Genomic DNA, 17,538 nt, shown 5'->3' with positions numbered 1-17,538 from the left:
GCGAGGTTGGTTTCGTCACAGTCAGTTGATCTACGTGACATAATTGCCCAAATGTGTAGTCTTCATCTGGAAGTCCATTTTGCGGCCCTGCAAAAAAAAATAATAATACAAGATGTCCTATTCTTTTCCATTTTGTGGACAAGGATAGGAAATTTCTGTAAGAAAAAAAATGACGGCATGCACTTGGCTGGTATTTGTGTTTTGCGGATCCACAAAACATTTACGGCTGTGTGCATGAGCCCTTACTGAATAAAATAGGTGCCTGAAGTTCAAAGTGTCTATTGCGATTTTCATTGTTTGGAATTTATACACTCGTATACCGCTGATATATATTGGTGTACGGATTCCCCAATTATGCTGGAATAGCGGCTGCAGCGAGCTCCGTGCTGGCAGGAGCACCCTTCATTTTTCCAGCCTGTGCCCACTCCTCTCGGCTAAATCCTGGCATAGCACATTAGAGCAGGGTTTCCTGCATCAATGTGCTATGCCAGGATTTAGCTGAGCAGCGCAGCCACAGGCAGGAAATCCTGCACCGATGTCCTATGCCAGGATTTAGTAGATCAGTGTTTCCCAACCAGTGCGCCTCCAGCTGTTGCAAAACTACAACTCCCAGCATGCACGCACAGCCAAAGGCTTTTTTTAGTTTTGAAACAGCTGGAGGCACACTGTTTGGGAAACACTGTAGTAGATGATGTGTGCTCCTGCCAATACTGAGCTCGCCGCAGCCTCTATTTTAACAGAACTGTGGAATCCGTATGCCCGTACAAGACAGACATGTAAGCTGTGTGCAATTGTATGGATTTCAAAGCATTTTACACAGACACAGTCTGATCTTCAAGTGATTATTTTTTCAGGAAAAGAGTCAAATTGATAAATAAAGTATATTACAAACTTGAGTTTCAAGGCATTTAGAATATTTTTAAATAAAGTTGTCTAAGACGTTAGCCACCCTTTAAGGGCTAATGCAAACGACCGTATGTATTTTTCAGTCCACAGAATACGGATCCGCAAAAAATATGGTTGACATCCATGTGACATCCGTATTGCATCCAATTTTTGCGGATCTATTGTAACAATGCCTATCCTTGTCTGCAAAACTATTTTTTGCGGGATGCACTTGCGGACATATGGATATGGAATGCACACGGAGTCGCAAAAAAACCCCGAAAGGACATGGACAAAAAATACCTTTGTGTGCATGAGCCATAAGTCTGTAGTGCACATGTGCATGGTGCACTTACTATGAGGTTAGGTCCTCAATTCCTTTTTTTGCACAGATAACATATCCTTTGTAATTTATGAAGAAATGGTTTTGATTAATGAAAATTTTATCAGAAAATTACCTATTATTGAAATCGTTTTTATGTTAAGCATATTTTTTATAGAATTTTTGATGGTAACTTTAAATTTTCCATGTGAGTATCGATTTTAAAAAAAATACTAAAAGCCTGCCGTATTTGCACTGGCCACTAAGGCTAATAATAGGTGCCAGGTCTGTACAGATCACTTTACTGCAGTTATCTCCCTATCATTACAGGCAGGATTAGAATAACAGATATCAAATATGTATAGATAACATAAGATTCACCATTCACAATAGGTCATTGTCAATCTTACCTATTCTTTCCTTGTACAATGACCTCTGCACAGGTCACAGAGCTTGTCTAGAAAATTCTCCAATAGAAATCCCATAGAAGTCAATGAGGTCCCCTCCTTACTATCAAGAATAGCTCAGGCAACATGGCAGCCCTCATCATTATGTTCAGGAAATAGAAAACAATGAGAAAAAAGGCTATATGTCGCTATCTGGTTTAAACTGGCAGAAAAATATATAAAAATATAATTTATATGCCATCTTTATGCTCGTTTAGGTGTTTTTAATCTTGGCCTGTTTTGATACTATTTTTGTACTATGACAGATGTGCTCCTGTATTCTTTAGGCCTCTTTCACACGACCGTTTGGCTTTTTCAGTGTTTTTCATGGATCCAATGTTCCGTTTTTTGTTTCCATTGTGTTTCCGTTTCTGTTCTGTTTTTCCGTATGGCATATACAGTATACAGTAATTACATAGAAAAAATTGGTCTGAACACAACATTTTCAATAGATGGTTCCGCAGAAACGGATATGGAAGACATACAGATGCATTTCCGTATGTGTTTGATTTTTTTGTGGACCCATTGACTTGAATGGAGCCACGGAACGCGATTTGAGGGCAATAATAGGACATGTTCTATCTTTTAACGGAACGTAAAAACGGAAATACGGAATGCATACAGAGTAAATTCAGTTTTTTTTGTGGAACCATTGAAATGAATGGTTCCGTATACGGACTGTATATGGAACGCAAAAAACAGCCCGTAAATGGTAAAAAAAAAACGTCGTGTGAAAGAGGCATTACATGTATACTTTTGGGTTATATAGAAATCTAATTTCATAACATCTATCTACTGGATCTAAACACTTCTGTAATAGAATGTAATTTTAAATTGTTAAAGGGGGTTGTCTCGTCTGAGACATTGGTGGTTACTTTCTAGGATATACCATCAATATCAGATAGGTGCGAGTTCCACTTCTGGGACCCACATCTAAAGTTGAAACCAGAAGTTTACATACACTATTTAAAAAGACACACATGCATGTTTGTCTCACTATCTGACATGAAATCAGAATAAACCTTTCCTGTTTTTGGTCAATTAGTATTACCATAATTATTATTATTTTCCAAATGCCAGAATAATGAGAGAGAGAATGTTTTAAGACATTTTTATTACTTTCTGCAATGTCAAAAGTTTACATACACTAAGATTACTATGCCTTTAAACAATTCTGGACTGCCCATATGATGATGTCATGTGTTTGGAAGCTTCTGTTTGTTGGCAACATCTGAGTTAATTAGAGACACACCTGTGGATGTATTTAAATGCACACCTGAAACACACTGCTTCTATGGGTGAAGTCTAAAGAAATCAGCCAAGGTATCAGGAATAGAATTGGACTTGCACAAGTCTGGCTTAACCTTGGGTGCAATTTCAAGATACCTGAAGGTGCCTCGTTTATCTGTACAAACAATTATACGCAAGTACAAAAAAGATGGGAATGTCGAGCTTATACCGCTCAGGAAGGAGACGGGTTCTGTGTCCCAGAGATGAACGTGCTTTGGTCCGACATGTGCATATCAACCCAAGAACAAAAGCAAAAGACCTTGTGAAGATGATGTTGGAAGCTGGTAAGATTGTGTCAATATCCACAGTGAAACGAGTACTGTATCAACATGGGCTGAAAGGCCACTGTGCCAGGAAGAAGCCAAAAGAAACCAAAAAAGTCAGATTAATGTTTTCAAATGCACACAGGAACAAAGACCTAAATTTTTGGAGACATGTTCTGTAGTCTGAAGAAACAAAAATGAACTTTTAGGCCATAATGACCATCGTTACGTTTGGAGGAAAAAGGGAGAAGTGTGGAAGCCTAAGAACACCATCCCAACTGTGAAATACGGGGGTGGCAGCATCATGTTGTGGGGTTGTTTTGATGCAGGAGGGACTGGTGCACTTCACAAAATAGATGGCATCATGAGGAAAGAAGATTATGTGGAAATACTGAAGCAACATCTCAAGACATCAGCCAGGAAGTTAAAGCTTGGGCGGAAATGGGTCTTCCAAATGGACAATGACCCGAAGTATACTGTCAAACTGGTTACAAAGTGGCTCAAGGATCAAAGTCAATGTTTTGGAGTGGCCATCACAAAGCCCTGATCTCAATCCTATCGAAAATTTATGGGCAAGGCTGAAAAAGCAGGTACGAGCAAGGCGACCAACAAACATGGCTCAGTTACACCAGGTTTGTCAGGAGGAATGGGCCCAAATTCCTACCAACTATTGTGAGAAGCTTGTGAAAGGATATCCAAAACGTTTGACCCAAGTCATACAGTTTAAGGGCAATGGTTCCAAATATTAATGAAATGTATGTAAACTTTTGACTTTGCAGAAAGTAATAAAAATGCCTTAAAACATTCTCTCTCTCATTATTCTCGCATTTGGCAAATATTCATAATTATGGCAATCCTAATTGACCAAAAACAGGAAAGGTCTATTCTGATTTTATATCAAATATTGAGAAAAACATGCATATGTGTCTTTTTATATAGTAAATGTAAACTTCTGGTTTCAACTGTATCTTTTAGGCCTCTTTCACACTACCGTTTTTTTTTTCCATTTTGCTGTCCGTTTTTTGCGTTCCGTATACGGTTCGTATATGGAACCATTCATTTCAATGGTTCCGCAAAAAAAAAACGGAATGTGTTCCGTATGCATTCCGTTTCCGTATTTCCGTTTTTCCGTTCCGTTGAAAGATAGAACATGTCCTATATTTGGCCGCAAATCACGGTCCGTGGCTCCATTCAAGTCAATGGGTCCGCAAAAAAAACGGAACACATACGGAAATGCATCCGTATGTCTTCCGTATCCGTTCCGTTTTTTGCGGAACCATCTATTGAAAATGTTATGCCCAGCCCAATTTTTTCTATGTAATTACTGTATACTGTATATGCCATACGGAAAAACGGAACGGAACAACGGAACGGAAACTGAACCACAACGGAAGCAAAAAACGGAACAACGGATCCGTGAAAAACGGACCGCAAAACACTGAAATGGACATACTGTAGTGTGAAAGAGGCCTTAAACAGGGTCTCCAAAGTGAATGAGAGTGAACCGCGCACCCGCCATTCACTTTTATGGGAGTTCCGAAAATAGCCGAGTGCTCTCTCATCTATTTCCAGCGGTCCTATAGAAATGAATGGAGAGGTGGATGTGCATGTGTGGTGCGCTCTGCATTTACTTCTATGGGACTTCCGAAAATAGCTGAGCAAGTTCATTTAGCTATTTTTGGAATTCCCACATGAATGACGCACGTGTGCTTTTGTTCACTTTTGGAGCCCTCTTCTAGAGATAGGTGCGGGACACACCTCTGGGATCCACATCCATATGATTTTGCTGTCATATCCTAGCAATTTCTCAGATGACACAACCCCAGAGCAATTGGAGCAGTGAGCTCTGCATCCACGTGAGGTACAGGGCTGGTTCTAGCTTTGTTAGGAAGAGATTGTCATGTACTATATGATGTCTGATTTTCCTTTTTCTACATTAATCATGGGATAACCTCTTTATTAAAAGTTTTTGGTACTATTATTGTGATCCCGTATCCTTTACATGAGTGCTCTTGAAGAAGTATTCATACCCCTTGAACTTTTCCACATTTCTTTACGTTACACCCACTAACGTAAATGTATTTTATTGGGATTTTATTGGTTCCATCAATCCATTGGATGATGGATTGAACAGTGCTCCGTGAGATGTTCAAAGCTTGGGATATTTTTTTAAAACCTAACCCTTCTCCACAACTTGTCTGGTGTGTTCCTTGGTTTTCATGATTCTGTTTGATCACTAATGTTCGCTAACAAACCTCTGAGGCCTTCACAGAACTGTTGCAGTTAGGGCCCATGCACATGTCCGTATGCCCTCTGAGATATACGGTCCGTAAGCGGGCCATATGTCACGGAGCGGCATTGATCGTGCGCACGGGAGCGCACAGCATGATCTTATGAGTGCGGGACAATAGCCCTGCAGGTGGCCCAACGTGCACAGCATCATTGTAATCTATGATGCTGTGTGCTGCCGTGCGCACGATCAATGCGGCTCCGGGGCATATGGCCGGCTCACGGACCGTATGTCTCAGAGGGTATACAGACATGTGCAAGGGCCCTTATACTGAGAATGAATTACACACAGGTGGACTCTATTTACTAATTTGGTGACTTCCGCAGGCAATTGGTCCCCCTGGATTTTATTTAGTTGCATTAGAGTACAGGGGGCTGAATATAAATGCTCTTCAGACTTTTCAGATTTTTATTTATTAAAAATGTTGAAAACCATGTATCATTTTCTTTTCACTTCACCTGTATTTGCTACTTTGTGTTGGTCTAGCAAATAAAATCCCAATAAAATGCATCAAAGTTTGTGGGTGTAACGTGAAAAAATGAATCCTTTCTTAGGCCTCATGCACACGACCGTTGTGTGCATCCGTGGCCGTTGTGCCGTTTTCCGTTTTTTTTCGCGGACCCATTGACTTTCAATGGGTCCGTGGAAAAATCGGAAAATGCACCGTTTTGCAGCCGAGGCCGTGATCCGTGTATCCTGTCCGTCAAAAAAATATGACCTGTCCTATTTTTTTGACGGACAACGGTTCACGGACCCATTCAAGTCAATGGGTCCGTGAAAGAACACGGATGCACACAAGATTGGCATCCGTGTCCGTGATCCGTGGCCGTAGGTTGCTTTCATACAGACGGATCCGAAGATCCGTCTGCATAAAAGCTTTTTCAGAGGTGAGTTTTCACTTCGTGAAAACTCAGATCCGACAGTATATTCTAACACAGAGGCGTTCCCATGGTGATGGGGACGCTTCAGGTTAGAATATACTGAAAAACTGTGTACATGACTGCCCCCTGCTGCCTGGCAGGTGCTGCCAGGCAGCAGGGGGCAGACCCCCCCCCCCCTGTTTTTAACTCATTTGTGGCCAGTGCGGCCGCCCCCCCCCCTCCCTCCCCTGTAGTTAACTTCTTGGTAGCCAGCCCCCCCTCCCTCCCCTGTAGTTAACTAATTGGTGTCCAGTGGGCCCCCCCTCCGTCCGCTATAGATAACTCATTGGTGGCCAGTGGGCCCTCTCCCCTCCCACCCCCTCCTAATTAAAATCGCCCCCCTATCATTGGTGGCAGTGGTGAGTACCGATCGGAGTCCCAGTGTAATCGCTGGGGCTCCGATCGGTAACCATGGCAACCGGGACGCTACTGCAGTCCCGGTTGCCATGGTAGCTTAGCAATTTGTAGAAGCTTTATACTTACCTGAAGAGCAGCGATGTCTGTGACCGGCCGGGAGCTCCTCCTACTGGTAAGTGACAGGTCTGTGCTATAAGCAATGCGCCGCACAGACCTGTCACTTACCAGTAGGAGGAGCTCCCGGCCGGTCACAGACAACGCAGCTCTTCAGGTAAGTATGAAGCTTCTACAAATTGCTAAGCTACCATGGCAACCGGGACTGCAGTAGCGTCCCGGTTGCCATGGTTACCGATCGGAGCCCCAGCGATTACACTGGGACTCCGATCGGTACTCACCACTGCCACCAATGATAGGGGGGCGATTTTAATTAGGAGGGGGAGGGAGGGGAGAGGGCCCACTGGCCACCAACGAGTTATCTACAGCGGAGGGAGGGGGGGCCCACTGGACACCAATGAGTTATCTATAGCGGACGGAGGGGGGGCCCACTGGCCACCAACGAGTTAACTACAGGGGAGGGAGGGGGGGGGGCGGCCGCACTGGCCACCAATGAGTTAACTACAGGGGAGGGAGGGGGGCGGCCGCACTGGCCACCAATGAGTTAAAAACAGGGGGGGGGGGTCTGCCCCCTGCTGCCTGGCAGCACCTGCCAGGCAGCAGGGGGCAGTCATGTACACAGTTTTTCAGTATATTCTAACCTGAAGCGTCCCCATCACCATGGGAACGCCTCTGTGTTAGAATATACTGTCGGATCTGATTTTCACGATGTAGCTCATATCCGACAGTATATTCTAACATAGAGGCGTTCCCATGGTGATGGGGACGCTTCAAGTTAAAATATACCATCGGATTGGAGAAAACTCCAATCCGATGGTATAAAAGAACTCCAGACTTTACATTGAAAGTCAATGGGGACGGATCCGTTTGAAATGGCACCATATTGTGTCAACTTCAAACGGATCCGTCCCTATTGACTTGCATTGTAATTCAGGACGGATCCGTTTGGCTCCGCACGGCCAGGCGGATGCCAAAATGACTTTTTTTTCATGTCCGTGGATCCTCCAAAAATCAAGGAAGACCCACGGACGAAAAAACGGTCACGGATCACGGACCTACGGACCCTGTTTTTTCGGACCGTGAAAAAAAACTGTCGTGTGCATGAGGCCTTAAGGCAATGCATATAGCTACTGGATATTATGCATTAGGTATGCTTTCCATAGGTATCAGTGGTGCTCTCTACATTTGTTGTGTTTGAAAATCCTGAATTTCTGATGTATTCTTTACTTTACATTTGTATCCGTCATAGAGGGACAGGAAGCAAACCAAATGGCCAAAGTTTATTTGTTTGAGGCACAAAGTTGTAACATCTGAATGAAAACTCTTTAAGGGCTCATGCACATGGCCGTGTTTTTTGTCTGCATCCGATCCGCATTTTTTGCTGGTCGAATGCGGGCCCATTTACTTTAGTGGGGCCACAAAAGATACAGGCAGACATGTCCACATCTGTATGTCCATTCCGCGGCCCCGCAAAAAAAAAAAAGTTTTACGGACAAGGATAGGAGTGTTTTATAGGTGGCAGGATGTTCTGTTTCGCAAAATGCAGAACGCCGGTATCCGTGCATTTTATGGACTGCAAAAAACGGCTATGGACATGTGCATGGGCCCTGAGAATCTCGATGTTTCCTACAGTCTATGTCCGTCTGTCTGAGCACCTGAATCTCAGGGACTTCAGAACTAGCACAGAGGCATGGAAGAGCTGGTTATACTAGGATTATACTGATGGCGGCTCTGTGACTTCTTCCACTATGGGGAAACTGTTGTAAAAAGGGGTGGCAGTGCGTGCACCTACCTTTAATTTCAGGATGTTGGAGGTTAGGTGCTATTTACATCAATGAGCTGTCAGGACCGCCTAGAGAGATTACCTTTCTGCACATTCAGTCTGTTATAGTGACAAACAAGGGGTTATCCAATGATTAATGTAAAACATGAAAACCAGACATTATACAGCACATGGCAGTCTCTTTCTATCACACCTAGAACCAGCCCTGTACCTCACATGGATCCAGAGATCTCCACATTCATTGCTCCCGTTGTTCTGCTAGATTTATTTCAGGCTGGCAGTTCAGGGGCATGTACTTTCTGCTGCAGCTCAGGGTGTGTGTCCTTTCTGCAGCACTTCGGTGGGTGTGTCCTTTCTGCTGCACTTCAGGGGTGTGTCCTTTCTGCTGTACTTCAAGGGGTGTGTCCTTTCTGTTGCACTTCAGTGGATGTGTTCTTTCTGCTGCACTTCAGTGGGTGTGTCCTTTCTGTTGCACTTCGGTGGGTGTGTCCTTTCTGCTGCACTTCAGTGGGTGTGTCCTTTCTGCTGCACTTCATGGGGTGTGTCCTTTCTGCTGCACTTCAGGGGGGGTGTCCTTTCTGTTGCAGCTCTCTTCCTATCACATCTCAGGAAGCAGTTGAAGGATGAAATTGAGCATCAGAGGGGTGGACAGAGGAATGACAAAAAACTGCAAGTGGCCCTATACAGATACATTTCATTGAATTTACATACAATTACAAAAGTATTCAGATCCAGGTTCTGGTTTGAAAACTGCAGAATATTTTTTCGTGGGACAACCCCTTTAGTATAATTAACTGGCTATAATGTTTAGTTTTTTTTCTACATTACTAGACAAGACATATCCCACAGCCTTACATAGTGTTTTTAGTGTTTGTCTCTGATCAGTGACATACATAGAGAAGTAAGGGCCCCATAGCAAGGATCAAACCAGGTCCCCCACACCGGACAGAGGGGATTCTACCTAAACCCTTTTCAATGACCCTTGGGCTATTTTATCCACTGCCTCAGTTGTTCCTTTAGAGGGCTGGCCAGGTTTTCACCTCCAGTAGAAGAGGGGATGATCCCAACTGGGCCTCCTCTTGCCCTGGGCCCCATAGCAGTCGCATGGTCTGCCACTATGGTAGTTGAGCCCCTGTCTCTGATAAAGGCTTCTGAAATTTTCAAATACTCACTTTGTATAGTAACATTTTAGTTTAATAGATTATTTAAAAAAAGGAAAATAAATGTTTGTAAGCCCCGTACTGTGGGATAAGTGGTTCCGATGTTAATAATACCCAGTCCGGTTAGACGTTTCCAGTCTATTCTATTGTGTTGTCCCTGTGATAACCAGTATTGTGTAGTCCCTTTCAGAAGAACGAGTGTGATATTTGAGAGAACTGTCATATACGCTGCCAGGCAAGGATCAGCAGTTATTCTACATAAATGATGGTTTGATATCATAAGTGCTTCTTTTGTATCACTGTTTAGTCGTATACAAAGTGTAAGAAGCCAACTTATTGTCTGCGGTAGTTGCTGATGTCTAGAAATAGGCTACAAGTCAAAATATGGTGATATGGAGCTGTGATCAGTGGCCTCATATTGCAAAGGAGGAGTAACACAATTTGCACACCTTGGGGATCTGCAGGTCTAACCGCTCCTCCCTTTGCTATCCAGTTCTCCCCTCCCCCTCCCCTCTGGCCTTCCCTGTTCGTAAGTCAGAAACAAATTCTCAGCCCGTGTACTAATCCGGTGTGTCTCCTCCCCACCCATACATGCAATCTGCTCTTGTGTATTTCATGTTTGGAAGGGGTGAGGATAAACCTGCCAGAAGCTTACCAGTCTAGTCCCTTGCTGACAATCCCTCAGCATCTCCTTGGATTACGTCTTCAGGCTGGATTCCTTGTCTCTGGACAGTTTACCTGGCTAGCTCACCTGTCTGTACAGTAAACCTGTCTGTGCTGCCTCTGCCCAGGAAAACTTTACTTAATGCATATTTTAGGATCCTCCTGCTAAGAATCTGCCTATCTCAGGCTGGACTGTACAGGTATGATGAGATATTTTTGTGGTTTTGTAGAATTTGGGCTTATACCGTACAATCGTGTGTGTTGTTCTTGTTCATTGTTGAGCACAAAGCCTGCTTAATGCAATAATGTCTGTTATGCAAGATACTATCACTATACGATATGCCATTATGAGCACAGAAGCAGAAAACAGGTAACACTTAGGTATACCAATGACATGTGATCTCGTCTTACACCTCCAGTAATCGTAGCCTCTTCATGCTAAAAGCTGCTTAGGGAAAAGGTGAGCACAAGTCATCTTGGGCTTTCTGTCTATATTATGCTATTTTATTGAAAATCTCAAATAATTTGTGCATGAGATACAAATAAGAGGATTATTTTTAGCTTTTTATTATTCTTATGTGATAGTCTTTATTCTTATAAAGTATTTGGGCAGAAGAAGGTCACATAGGGGAAGCCTCCACTTTAATATATAAGTATAACGATCCCTGGATAGAAGCAGATCTAGTAGTGGGCCTATATACACATACTGTAGTATAACAGGCATACTACTGTGTGGTTAAGAGTGACACTGATATATTCAATTTTTAAATGCTGTGTCACTGATTTATTATAGGTTTAGAGGCCCATATATACAATATTTTCAAAAGCTGAGACCCTTAAGTGGGGTCAGATATCCATATTGGTCCCCCTTCCTCCACAACTAGTCTAGACTGACTAGTTAAGTATACTATTGAGTCCTTGAGCTCCAATTTTAGAAGAGTTTAATATTAAAAATGTATTATTTTTGTTCTTTTAGCGTTCCACTCAGGCAAGATATTTAGGTTTAATTCTAGGGGCGTATACAATAGCTCACCATAGTCGGCATAGCCTGTTTTTGAATCCTCCACTTTGGCTCCCCCCTTCTCTTATCTATGCCTCTCATCTGATGGACTTAACAAGACCATACAGTATATTACATGGTCACAATTCATTCTCTGGAATGGGCACTGTGTAATACTACATTTCCCTCTCAGTCGATGCTTTCCTTTGTGATAGCAGTTGGTCACTGTTTGTTAGAGACGGTGACGCCGTGGCGACTTAGGAAAGGGTTGTCCAAATGGGACAGTTGCTTTACCTTGCTTCTTATGTATTAGATCTCTGTCACACCTATCACATGTACAGTCCATATAGGGATGCACTTGTAATAATGCACTCCTAACACGGAACATTTGTATGAGTTACAAGTTAAAGGCCTACATGTTTTGTGTTAGTTTAGTTTTAGTATTCACAAGTTTCAGAAAACCTTTTCAAGGTTTTAATGAATATCTTAAAAGCAAACATCATGTTGATCTCTACTGCAAATTCCCCTGTGTGTTGTGTTTCTCTAATAAAGATATCTTTAGATGTCTCCTGCCATTATCAGCCATATTTGTTCTCATGGACTAATTTCTGTCTCTCAGTCACCCAGATGGTCCTTCCTCTTTCTCTGGACAAGGTTTGGGGGGGGTACTATCTCTTCTTGGGGAGAGATCGCCTTAATCTCTCTTTAGTCAGAGTAAGAGAACACAGATTCATGTCACCACGCAGAGACATGTTTGATTGAGCCTATTCTTGTAGAGTGTGAAACTGTTCTTCACGGACACGTCAACCATGGCCTACGATTTATGTGCTTTCAAACTAGTTAAAATGAAATGAAGAACTGTATGGAGAAGAACTGTATGTTTCAAGACATGAAATCATGTAGGAAGTAACTAACATCTCCTACTGAGATCTAGTAGAAATAAAGGTTGCTGGCAGCCTGGACCCTCCAGAGACTCAAGTTTTTGTTCAAATAACTTGAAATATTGAAGTTTATTATTTGTTGTGCTATCATGTCTGAGATTATGCTGTATGAGATGCATGCAGTACAGACTTTTCCACTGGTCTTGAACAAGATTCATTAGGTCCCGAAGAGTGAGTGACCTATAATTTCCAGGCGACTCTCTACCAGGGCACAATCCCTTTAACTGATTGAACCTGCTGTCTAATGGTGGATTTACACGTTCAGGTATTCTGGAAGATTATTGGGGATAAACGTTCCTGCGAATGCCCGTTCCCAACAATCTGCCCATCTAAAGGTGCAACCAATCACTACTAAACTGTTGTTAGTGCTGGCTAGTAAACGATAGTTTCTGGGCAGCATCTCATGCTGTTAAAACAAGACTCTGCTGTCCAGGAACAATGCATCTGTATGAGGACCATCAATCGTAATAGGGATCTCTCTTTCTCATACTGTGAAGGTGATCACTGCATGTAAATACAGAGCTTCACCTCCACTTAACGAGCATCCGACAGTCGACTGTCCTTCCCGATAATTGGATGCTCCTCTGTATGTGTAAATCCACCATAAATTTTTAAATTTTAACAATGAGTTACGTGATGCTTGGGGGACACGTTGCTGCTGCGGCTAGTCATTGGCTGCAGCAGCATACATAAACCACATCAAACCAGATATTGATAAGTAGGACCAGACAATGGCAGTGGGGGACCAAAGGATCCAGAACCTGGGGACAGGGAACAAGTAAGTATGATTCCCTCCACAGGTCTGGCAATGTGGTGGTATTGGCTGAAAGGCCCCCAATGGTGGACAAACCCTTCAAGATTATTGCAGCACAACAATTATGAAATGTATGGGTCACTTTATAATCAAGATTCATAATTATTACTGTTGCATCCATGACCAGCTTCAGTTATCTTCATCCATTTTTTTCCAGATGTGATAAACAAATAAAAGCAAGCTGTGGGAAGGCCAACTAAAATGCTAATCTCTGTTCTTTAAAGGGGTTATCCAAGTTCTCAAACAGCCCCCAATGTGCCGGGCCCCTCACAGGTAATATACTTACCCCGCTCCCTGGGCCGCTCCTGGTCCAGGCACCGCCGCTGCTGCTTCTCCCTGTACACAGATGAAAACATCCTATGTCGGGGGGGGGGGGGGGAAGCAACCAATGGCAGGCGGGGACAGGGACGAGCCTCCCTAGCATTGCGGGTGACGCTAGGGAGGCTCATCACTGTCCACACCTGCCATTGGCTGCTCCCCCCAACACTGTATGTTTTTATCCGTGTACAGGGAGAAGCAGCAGCGGTGGTGCCGGTACCGGGTGCGAGGTAAGTATATTATCTATTAGGGGTCCGGCACATGAAGCGGGGCTGTTTGAGAACTTGGATAACCCCTTTAACCATTCTCCCAGGCTGTTGCATTTGGCTTGTACTTACCTGCAATCATATGATGCATTGTGTACTCTAGCTTGAGAACATCTGAAAGGCTGTTATGCACAATTCAAAGTGTCTTTTCATGTGTGTCTTGTAATTTTATAGAGAATTATCTGAGATCTTATCCTTCCTAATTACATCTGCTTGAACATAATGAGATACATTTACTTCTTTCTTGATGAAGCTATTATTGCAACAAGGGAGTTCTATTGTGTCCAAAGTTTTTTTTCCCCCCATCTAAACATGTATTTGTAAGACCCAGGAACAAGTATAATTTAATGTACTTTTAGCTGCCATAAATTGCTGTAGTTGGTGTAGTGACAATTGTTTTCATGTATTCATCTGTGCTCAGCTATTACCTGCCACGCTGAAAGGTCATCGCCCAAAAACAGAATGTTTTTGATACAGATGCATGGCTATAAACGTCTAACCTATTATTACTTACATAATCTATCCCATTTCTCTGCTATGTTAAAACCCCTTTCAGATGACTTAAAAGGGTTCTCCAGCCTTTTAACACTTTTTGGTCCCGGCCCCCCAGGATCTGTGGAGGGAAGCATCCTCTTGGCTCTGGATCTTTCTATCCTCTGCTGTGCTCACCAGGTTCTGGTCCTTGCTTGTTAACTGCTGCTATGGACAGGGGTCATGTGTGCTGCTGCAACTAATGATTGGCCACAGTAGTGACATGTCCCTCAAGCGGCAAGTGACACAGTCATTGGCTGAAATGTACAAGTAGGGACAGAGTGTGGTGAAGTGTGTGGACTGAAGGAGCTGGAATATAGTAGTAGGAGCATATAAGTATGCTTCCCTCCACAAGTCTTAAGGGATGGGGGGGGGGGGGGTTGGTTGCTAAAAAGGGTTAAAAAGATGAAGAACCCCTTTAAAGAGTTGACAATTTTTTGTTTGAATACAAAGCTTTTTGAAATCAATACACTGTATAGTATACTACGCAGACCATCTGTGTCCCCCAAAGAGTCTGCCTCTGCAATTGATCTCAAAGTTAGCTGTAGGCCTCATGCACATGACCGCAAGCATTTTGCAGTCCGCAAACTGTGGATTCCCCGAATACAGAACCAGTTTGTGTGCTGTAAACCTTTTTGTTGCTGACCCATTGACTGCAACGTGTCCATGGTCTGAATTTTGTTGACAAGTATAGGACATGTTCTATATTTTGCATGAAGCCTTAGCTTGTAAAAGTGTATTAAAAATAAGATATCTCTTCTGTTAACGGAACAGAACCTATAAATTACTAATAGAATTAAACAGGAAACAATCTTGTTCACAGTGTATATCAGTCTTCAGGATTTTCTACATGTTGGTGAAACAAACCATCTTGTAGAAATCCTGTAGAGAACACAGGGGTCAGTTTCCTGCTTATCTGTTTTATTTATTAATTAATGTATTATTATTATTATTTTAGAATATTTGTGTTCTACTGCAGTGGGAGGAGGCTCCTGCTGCAGCCAGTTTTTTTACAGCCAGACACCAGTTTGTGAAGAAGAGTAGGGGTAATTGGTTGATTGATCTCCTGGGATGCTATACATATATTATACATTTATTTGTGTTTTAATTGTGATTTGATTTTGAATATAAACTAGAATCGGAATAAAAGTGGAGATTAAGGAAAAATAGCTGGGATATTTTATTTTTAGTGACTTTTTAAAAATGTATTTTAGTTTTGATTGAACTCAGAATGTCTAATAGCGTTGTCTTAACCAAACACAACCTTCAGTATTAATTTGTGAAATGTAAGTTAAAGGTAGTCAGTTTTTTTTTCTTTGTATGCTATTAATATCTATTTGTACCAGGCAATTTGTCTTAGTGTAATAGATCTGAGACCCACACTGTACTTCTTAAAACACTTCCTGATACTAACCCAGCATGCCAGACTTTCAGTGACCTTTCTCATCTTAAGAGAAATCTGTTTGTAAAATCTGTAATGTTTCTGCTTAGTTTAGTACAGTTCAGAATGTACAATGAAATATAATAATACATCCATTATTGAATCTTTCAGTGAGCATATAAAGGTCCTGTTTTTCGGGCAGATGAATTGCCTTTAACAAGCTCTGATCGATGATATAGAAAGTTGGATGGTGCTCATTTAATCTTCACTAGACAATTATTGGGAGGGGTTTGAAAAAATGATCACAGATTGCATTGCTTGACAGCAACGCATTCTCTGTTCACATGGGGAGATGTGCTTCCATCAAATTATTTTATGATGCATTAAAGATGCGATCAACACATGAGTGATTGCTAGTTTGTTGGCTGATCGTTGGCTGTGAACATCAACACTTGTTTAAATGTTCATTTGGTCATTGACCCAAAAAAAGTCCTTACGACATGTCCTGGTGTACTAAATGTAATTTCCTACAAAGATTTACCTTTCCTATCCATGACATGTGTACCTTTAATATATTTTAAATTTTAAAACAGAATAGGAAATCTTATTAAATCAGTCAGTCGCTGTCGGAGTGTGCAGCTTATAATCCACTAGTAAAATTCAATCTGAGGGTCCAACCTATAGCTATATGGAAACAACGCCTATACCTTAAAAAGGGGTTGTACAGAAAATAGTATTTTTTTGTGAAGGCAGGAAATTTAAATTAATAAAGTAACTAGTACTCACATATTTGATTGGCCACAGCAGTCACCTCTTGGTTAGTTAGCATGTCATTGGCTGCTCGGAAGTAAACGGTAGCCATTGGTGGAGCAGCAGGATCATTTAATGGGTGAGCATTGGTTACTTTCGTATTCTAAAACTTCCCCTGCCTTTACAAACAAAACATATTTACTGGTAAAAAAAAAAGCCTCATGCACATTTAAATGACACAATAAAGGTCTACCGAAAGCTTCAAATACTAGGCAGGGGCATAACTAGTAAATAATTGGCACCATAGCAAAGTTTTAGACCTCAAAATTAATTCAGACCCTTGGTCAGACCCTTAGGACCCTGGACCAAATCCCCAAATTAATTAAGACCCTTAAATTGGTTTAGAGCCGAGACCAGACCACAAAATTAATTCAGACTTCAGGCAAAATTCCTAAACTAAGCATACCCCAGAATGAATTATCCCATTGAGAAATGAAAGTTATTCAGACCTCAGATGTGATACCTCCTTATGCTTACCACGTCTTGCTTCTGGGGCCTTTTTTATTCCAGATGCCACATGCAGTGCCTGGAGCAGAGAGGCACGAGGAGTGAAGAGCGATCAGTTATTGTAGCCATGCTCAACGCTCTTGGGCTCAATGTTGGTTTGGGGCCCAGTGGGCAAGCCACAGGCTCCCTACTGGGCCAGTCCAAGCCTGAAGATAGTTATTGGAGAATGTATCACTGAATACATTAAAAAGCATGTGTCACGATCCGGTCTAGGAGGAGGGCACGTCCGCACGTCTATGCGCATTCATGCGAATGGTTTTAGGGCTGAGTGCCGAGCTGATCACTCGGCTGTATAGTCTGTGTGGAGTCATGTGACGCTGACCACGTCACATGACCCCTCTGGCTCCCTATTTAAACAGGCAATCTGCTGGCCACAGATTGACTGTTATTCAGGTTCCACCTGTGTCTCCTTGGATTCCTGGTGTACTTACCTCCTGTTTATCCGACGTCTCCCTGTCTGTTCCTGCTGTGCTGTAC

At 42.5% G+C, this 17,538-nt stretch overlaps 1 protein-coding gene across 1 annotated transcript in view; it reads left to right on the top strand.

The window, feature by feature from the left end:
* Positions 1-10,401: 10,401 nt before the first annotated feature.
* The window catches only part of FHIP1A (FHF complex subunit HOOK interacting protein 1A), a 305,889-nt gene continuing 298,752 nt past the window's right edge, over positions 10,402-17,538 (top strand). The window contains exon 1 of the mRNA XM_044300356.1: positions 10,402-10,693. The gene's annotated coding sequence lies outside the window, so the exon portion shown is untranslated. The remainder of the gene's footprint in view (positions 10,694-17,538) is intronic.

This window comes from Bufo gargarizans, chromosome 1 (assembly GCF_014858855.1).
Source record: "Bufo gargarizans isolate SCDJY-AF-19 chromosome 1, ASM1485885v1, whole genome shotgun sequence".
NCBI lineage: Eukaryota > Metazoa > Chordata > Amphibia > Anura > Bufonidae > Bufo > Bufo gargarizans.
Note: the sequence above shows the minus strand (reverse complement) of the source record. Positions and strands in the feature narration are given on the sequence as shown.